Source organism: Euphorbia lathyris, chromosome 1 (genome assembly GCF_963576675.1).
Source record: "Euphorbia lathyris chromosome 1, ddEupLath1.1, whole genome shotgun sequence".
Taxonomy (NCBI): domain Eukaryota; kingdom Viridiplantae; phylum Streptophyta; class Magnoliopsida; order Malpighiales; family Euphorbiaceae; genus Euphorbia; species Euphorbia lathyris.
In genome coordinates this window covers 123,457,798-123,465,310 of record NC_088910.1, presented here as the reverse complement: position 1 = coordinate 123,465,310, position 7,513 = coordinate 123,457,798, and positions in this window count along the sequence as shown.

The following is a 7,513-nucleotide window of genomic DNA, read 5'->3' as shown; positions in this document are numbered from 1 at the left end:
TAGACCTATACTTAAGAAAAACCCCTATGAACTTTGGAAAGGACGAAAGCCCAACATTGGATACTTTCGTGCCTTTGGCTGTAGATGTTTTATTTTAAATACCAAAGATAGCTTAGCCAAATTTGATTCAAAAGCTGATGAGGCTATCTTTCTAGGCTACTCAACAAACAGCAAAGCATACAGAGTTTTTAATAAGAGAACTCAAGTATTAGAAGAATCTATACATGTGCAATTCGATGAAACTGACCCTGCAGGAAGATACCAGCCGCTGATAGAAGATGAACCAAACTCAGCAACTACTGATCAAGAACCAGCTATTGAGTCCTTCACAAAACGGCTGACCAAGAGTAAGAGTGAACCTAAAATTACTTTCACTGACCAATCTACTTCTGCAGAGAATGTTGAAACACGAGTAGAACAAGACATGAATCTACCCAATGAGATAAGAGTCCCAAGAGGTCATTCAGAAAATGCAATTCTTGACTCAGCTGGAAATACGCTGATGACAAGGAATCAACTAAGGAAGTATCTCGGCAATGTAGCTTTCGTCTCAGTTCAGGAGCCGAAGAACTTTGCCGAAGCTGAGCATGGCGAATTCTGGATGAATGCCATGCAAGAGGAACTCGACCAATTCAGGAGGAATAATGTATGGGAGCTAGTGCCACATCCAAGAAGCCAAAAGACCATTGGAACAAGATGGGTCTTCAGGAACAAGCTGGATGAACAAGGAAACGTAGTCAGAAACAAGGCAAGACTTGTAGCTCAGGGCTACAGTCAGCAAGAAGGTATTGACTATGGTGAGACCTTTGCCCCAGTGGCAAGGCTAGAAGCAATTAGGATTTTATGTGCATATGCATCTTATATGAATTTTAAACTATTTCAAATGGATGTTAAAAGTGCATTTCTTAATGGAGTAATAAACGAGGAGGTCTATGTCAATCAGCCTTCAGGGTTTGAGGATTCTAAGTTCCCAAACCACGTTTACAAACTCAAAAAGGCTCTGTATGGTCTCAAGCAAGCACCACGTGCTTGGTATGAGAGGCTGACCAACTTCTTACTGACTAGAAATTATGTCAGAGGTCAAGCTGATACAACCTTATTCATTAAGAGAAAGGGTAAAGATACCCTGCTGGCACAAATATATGTAGATGACATCATATTTGGTGCTACTAATGAATCTATGTGCAAGGAATTTAGCAAGCAAATGCAGACTGAATTCGAAATGTCAATGATGGGAGAACTCAACTTTTTCCTTGGACTTCAAATTAAACAAGGAAAGAATGGCATATTCATCAGTCAAGCTAAATATGCCAAGGAGATATTGAAGAAATATGAACTAGAACATTGTAAGCCAATATCCACTCCTATGGGCACTGACATTGTCCTCTGTGCTGATGAGAATGGTAAGTCAGTAGACAGCAAGTTGTACCGAGGTATGATTGGCTCTTTACTTTACTTAACAGCAAGTAGGCCGGACATTCAGTTCTCAGTATGTTATTGTGCTAGATATCAGGCTAACCCTAAGGAATCCCATTACATAGCTGTAAAAAGGATCCTTAGATATTTGCAAAGCTCAGTAAATGCAGGTTTGTGGTATCCAAATACTCATGACTTTACACTCATTGGATACACTGACGCTGAGCTCGAAAGAAAAAGCACCTCTGGAGGATGCCATTTCCTAGGAAGCTGTCTTGTATCTTGGTTCAGCAAGAAGCAGGCGTCAGTAGCCCTGTCCACAACTGAAGCTGAGTACATTGCTGCTGGAAGTTGTGTTGCTCAAGTCCTATGGATTAAGCAACAGCTTGAAGATTATGGTGTTCAAACAAAGACAATTGAAGTTAAATGCGACAACAAAAGTGCAATTAACCTCTCAAAGAACCCAATCCAGCACAGCAGGATGAAGCATGTCAGCATAAGACATCACTTCATCAGAGATCATGTACTCAAGGAAGAAATCAAGCTGACTTATGTACCAACCGATGAGCAGCTCGCTGATATCTTTACAAAGCCTCTAGCACGAGAGCAATTCAGCATACTGAGAGAAGCCATTGGTATGTTTAATCCACTGTCTTAAATTCCTAAGTAAAAATGTGATATGATGCATGCTGAATGAATGTTAACATGCTGAGTGTTTTAAAGAGTATCTGTCAAAATCACATGCCCAGAAATAAATGCACACTGTGTGAGTTATCTCATGCCGAGTAACTAACCTCTATAACTATCCGTTGAACAAAACTGACTACTCAGAATATGAAATGTTTATATCAACAAACGCTGAGTGAAAGTAATTATTAGCATTCAATGCAAACGCACGCGTCATGACACCTGTACAACGTGCGCCGAATACGTCTTAAAAGTGTCATAAATGTCAGGGTTTCTGCCGATTGGACAACCCAAGGGCAAAATCGACCTAAATTCAAACGGAAACCTAAGTTAAAAAAAAATCTATAAATAGTGGGTATTTCCCCACTACCTTCTCTCTACGCGTACTGAACTTTAGAAAGCTTCAGAATTTCCTTAAGCACGTACGAACTTCAGAACCTCCCAAGATGACAAAACCCTCTTTCAACGTCTCCGGTGCTGTTCGTTCCAAGAACACCACCGATGAACCATCTAACAGTAATCCATCAACTCAGCCTTCACCATCCAAAGCTGTTGGTAAAGAACAAGCCACTCAACCTTAGGGAAAACCAGCTAAACCTAGGCAGTACATTCGAGTATTCGAGAATGTACGAGAATGGAAAGTAGAACCTTCACGATGGGTTTCTCAGACCTTCATCGACTCAGAACAACCGTTCTGTGATTGGATAAAGAACAACGGCTGGACCGAGCTATTCTCCCTGCGTTTTCCCACCTACCCTGACTTGGTTATGGAATTCTACCATAACCTCAAAGCTGACGTAAAAGACCATGACTACTTAGTCACCGAAGTCAGAGGAAAAACCATCTTCATCAACCCAACGTACTTGGGATCCCTACTCAGTCTCAAAACTGAAGGTGCTGAGTTAAGAAAAACTGGTGACCAGGAGGACATCTACTATGATGAAACCTTCTGTAAGCCTGCTGGGTACATTGGAGAAGTATCCAGTTCATCCATGGGTCAGCATTAGAAGATGGCCCACTTCCTGCTGGTTCAACTGATCTACCAGAAGATCCACTGCACCAGCTCAGCGTCTCACTTCGAGATGTGCTTTATCTGGCACATGCTGACCTACAAACCAATAAACATGCCAGTGTTTCTCATAGCTGGGTTTCTACGTAGTACCAACAATCTTCGACTCGGCTCATTGATCACTAAGATCCTAGTTGATCACCACGTTGACCTTCAAGGAGAAACTTGTGTTAAGGGATCGGAGATCACTGCCGCTTCACTACGTGCTCTCAAATTCAATCAGCCCTTAAAGAAGGGAAAGTTCGTTGAGCTGCCTGAAGATCAAGTCGAAGAAGAACTACCTGCTGAGGTGATTGTTCCAGCAAAAGGCAAAAGAACAAAAGCTCCTGCTATCAGAAAAAGGAAGCCTACTGGCACCCCATCTAAGGAAACTGAGCCTCAATCCAAAAAATCCAAATCTGCTGCTGAGTCAAACTTAGAGACTACTCAGTCAGCTGAAAAGCACTGCAAGCAAGATGAGCCTGCAACTGAGGGTACAGCTGGTGCTCCTCCGAAGAAGCAAACGACTTCTACCCTTTCACCCATTCATGCTCTTCCACTTGACTTCATTGTCACGTCGGACTCACATTATGCTCAGCATTGTGCTGAAGAAACTGAGCAACATGAAAATGAGGTGGACCTAGACGAACACTTCGTCGCTCAGCTGGAGGAAGAGCTTGAGAACGACGATACTGAGGATGAAGGGAATGCACAGGAGCAAGCGGAGGAAGCTGACTCTGAAAGGACAGCCGGTGAAAATGCTCCAGCTGATCAAGCTACTACTGAGTCAGTCGATGGAGTTGAACAACATCAAGAACAAACTGACCAGCAACCTGCCGATCAGAACATACAAGGCTCTCCATCTCAAGCTGATGAGAATCAAGCTAATCTTCCTCATGTACAAAAGCCCAGAAGAAGAAGACTGGTAAAGGCCAGCATCCTAGACCAACCAGTCAGCGCACCGGTACATAATCCTTCCAAGGTAAAGATGACCTTCTTTAGGAAGCCAGTTCCTTCTGCACCAACTCCTCAGCCTTCCCAGGCCTTAGAAAAACAAGCCTCTGTTTCTACACAGGAACATGCCGAACAACCTAACCCTGTAAATCCAACAATCCACACCGAGCAAACTCAAAAAGAAAACATATCACCCATCAGCTCTGAACCTATCCAACCTGACCATTCCACTGAAGCTGACCCTGCTCACCAAACATCTGGACAACAAACACTTGAGCAGAACCCAACACTAACTCCAGTCCCTGACCCAGCAACCTCTTCTTTACCTGGTCAAACTGATATCTCTCTGGCCACAACAAATGTCACTGAGTCCAGTCAAAGAATCATTGACTCAGTGCAGGCCCTGATTCACGACATTCAACACTCAACTCCTCCTGCTGCTGCCATTTCTCCAATTGAGTCTACTCAGCCTTCTCAAGTAACTCAACTTCTCAATGAAGTTAAGGAACTTAAAGATCTGCTAAGTCTTCTCCTATCTTCGCAAGCACAACATGCTAGGCAGGATTCGATAGCTAAACTGGCTGAGATCTAGCTGACCACTGTTCAATGCCTCACTACTTTATCTACCCAGATCCAGAACCTGTCAGCTGTGAATCCCAATCTCGCCACATCTTCTGAGTTAAAGATGTTGTTTGCTCAGCTTCACACTGAACAGAACAAGACAAATGCTCAGCTTGCCAACACATCTCAATGCTCAATGGAGCAACTAAGTGAAGCAGTTCGTCTACTCAACCTTCACAAAGAGGAAATGGACACCGCTCAGCTCAAACAGGATGCGCTCCTGACCACTTCCCAGAAATTTTTTGACCATGTCAGACATACGAATCTTCAGCGCGAGCACTACGACACTTCACTTCTCAAAACTTTCCATAACTCTTTTGCTGCGCTGACAGACATAATTACATGGCTGGGAAAAGGACAAGCCTATGTACTCAGTATGCTCAGTGCTGCTGACATCCGTATTAGTCCTGAGGTCCTAAGCAACGGTGCTCCTATTTTTGATGGGTTAGACGAAAGTGTTGATCGCTTGAAGACCTTCTCTGCTGAGCTATCTAGAGCTGTTCTTTTGGACTCCTTCAAGTTGCCTCCACCTGGTGCTGGCAAAACGGGGGAGAAGAAAGATCAGCGAAGAACTCAAGCTGAAGGCAGTCAGCAAAAGAAGAAGAAATAGATAGCGCATTTAAACATAGTCTATACTTAGTTATTTCCTTCTTCTTATGTATGCTGACTATTCTATGTTATCTAATATAATACTTGCATTATCAATCCAACTTGTGTTACTTATCCTACCATGCTAAGTATTATGAATGCATCTTCTAAGTACAAATTAAACTTAGTAAATGAGTAGAATACCTATTAAATGCATGCTGCGTAGAAATTAATGGTTGAACCTGTCTAAACTAAACCATTGAACAAAGAAATTACTCAGCGCTCTGTCATTACTTCCACTGAATACTGAGTAAAATAGAATATGTCCCATAAGCTGACCTATACCTGAAAACTGATCTTAGACTTATTCAATTAAACCTTAGAATGTTTAGAATAAAACTAAGTCAGTAGCTCAGCCCTGACGGGGGAGTTCACTTAATCAAAAAGGTCAACTATCATGGGGGAGCTCAATACTGAGTTCCTTGCTGATTAGTTTTGCCAACATCAAAATGGGGGATTTGTTGAAACACCTTTCCACAGAATTTTGATTTGACAAAATTCATTAAGTGAAATTAAATATTCTACAACACACTAAGTTTAAATGCTTTGATTTATTGTTACTAATGTGTTTGTTCAATGTTGAGTTTATAATTGTTATAAGACATAAAGGTCATAAGGCCCAAGCCCTATATGGAAGTCAAAGCCCAAGTCAAACAAGCCCAAGATCACTCAGCCCGCGTATGTCAAAACGCTGCCGTTGAGTATTGAAACGGAGCTCACCAATGAAGGATCGAGAAGATCCACGTAGACAACTTCGGTATGAAGCTGCTGAACTGTCTCGACAAAACGTACAAGACAGCCGCTAACCACAAAGCAACTTCCAGACCAAGTATTTCCTTTGTTGGTAAAGAACAGAAGATGCAGGAAGCTGTCTGTTTGACATTACCCGATTTGGAGGAACATACTGCCACACTGACCGAAGAACAGAAGATGCTGGAATCTGATTGGCTAAGAGAACTGCTAAACAGACTGAGTGAAAGCGACATGAAGCCATTTCCCTCCAACGGTTATTTTGAAATTCGAAATAACCAGAAGCTCTCACAGCTCTCTATAAATAGAGCATTCATAATCCACATTCAAAAATCCGTTACGCTGACCAAACGTGTACAAAAAGTTCTCCATCAAAAGCAAAGCAAATTCTTACACCACAAGCTTATTCATTTGTGTAAAAGTCTAGAGTGATTGATCTTCGGAGAGATTAGGATTGAGTAGAAGTATAGAGGAAGGTACTCTTGTCATACTCAATTGCTGATATTGTAAAAGGTTTGAGGCTCTACCTTTAAAGAGCTCAGTAGAGGATTTGAAATCTCGGAAGTGTTCCGGGGACAGGACATAGGCTTGGAAGAAGCCGAACCTGGATAAATCTGCTGAGTGAAGTATTTCTAAACCTTAACTCCTTATTTATATTGCTTGCTTAAAACAAACTAAAACTGACCAAGTAAAAGAGGTCAAGCTGAGTTGTGCGCTGTCAACGAATTAGTTCAGGAATAGACTCCAAGTGCTATTTCCTGACCTAAGCAACGAAACTGACCTAGTCACTAGTTGACTAAGCCAGTGTCTTGTCGATTGATCAGCGCCGCTGTCATATAATCTTTTCTTAAGAAAAAGAAATTTGCCCTAATCAATTAAAAAGGTCAAATAGTTCCTAACCCCCCCCCCCCCCCTTTGGAACTATATTTGCAACCTTACAAGGGACCAACACCTAGCACATGCACATTAGGAATGAACCAAGCCTCCCACTTGGTAAATTCGGAACTTGTTATTTTGCTCTTGATCGAGATGCATGTGTTGGGATATATCTTGTGTTTGTTGAGGGCACGTCAACCCTATGAGGAGTCAATGAGAAGTGATTCCATGGTGAAGAGAGTGAGCTTCATAGAGTATTTGGTGAATGGGAATGGTCGTCCGGGTGATGTAGAGAAAATGGGAGGAACTCAAGCATGGCGGGATAGTGACCAAGTTAGTGAAGAGGCGACTCAAGAAGCCGCGAGATTGTTAGCCCAAGACATAGAAGGAATCGATATGAGTGTTCTTGGGATCACTACGAAGTGGGTTGACAAGTGTCGTCGGGACATCCCATTTGATGTCGGCTATGAGCGGAATGAAGTTGCGATCAATGTTCCTGTTCGTGAAGTGGAG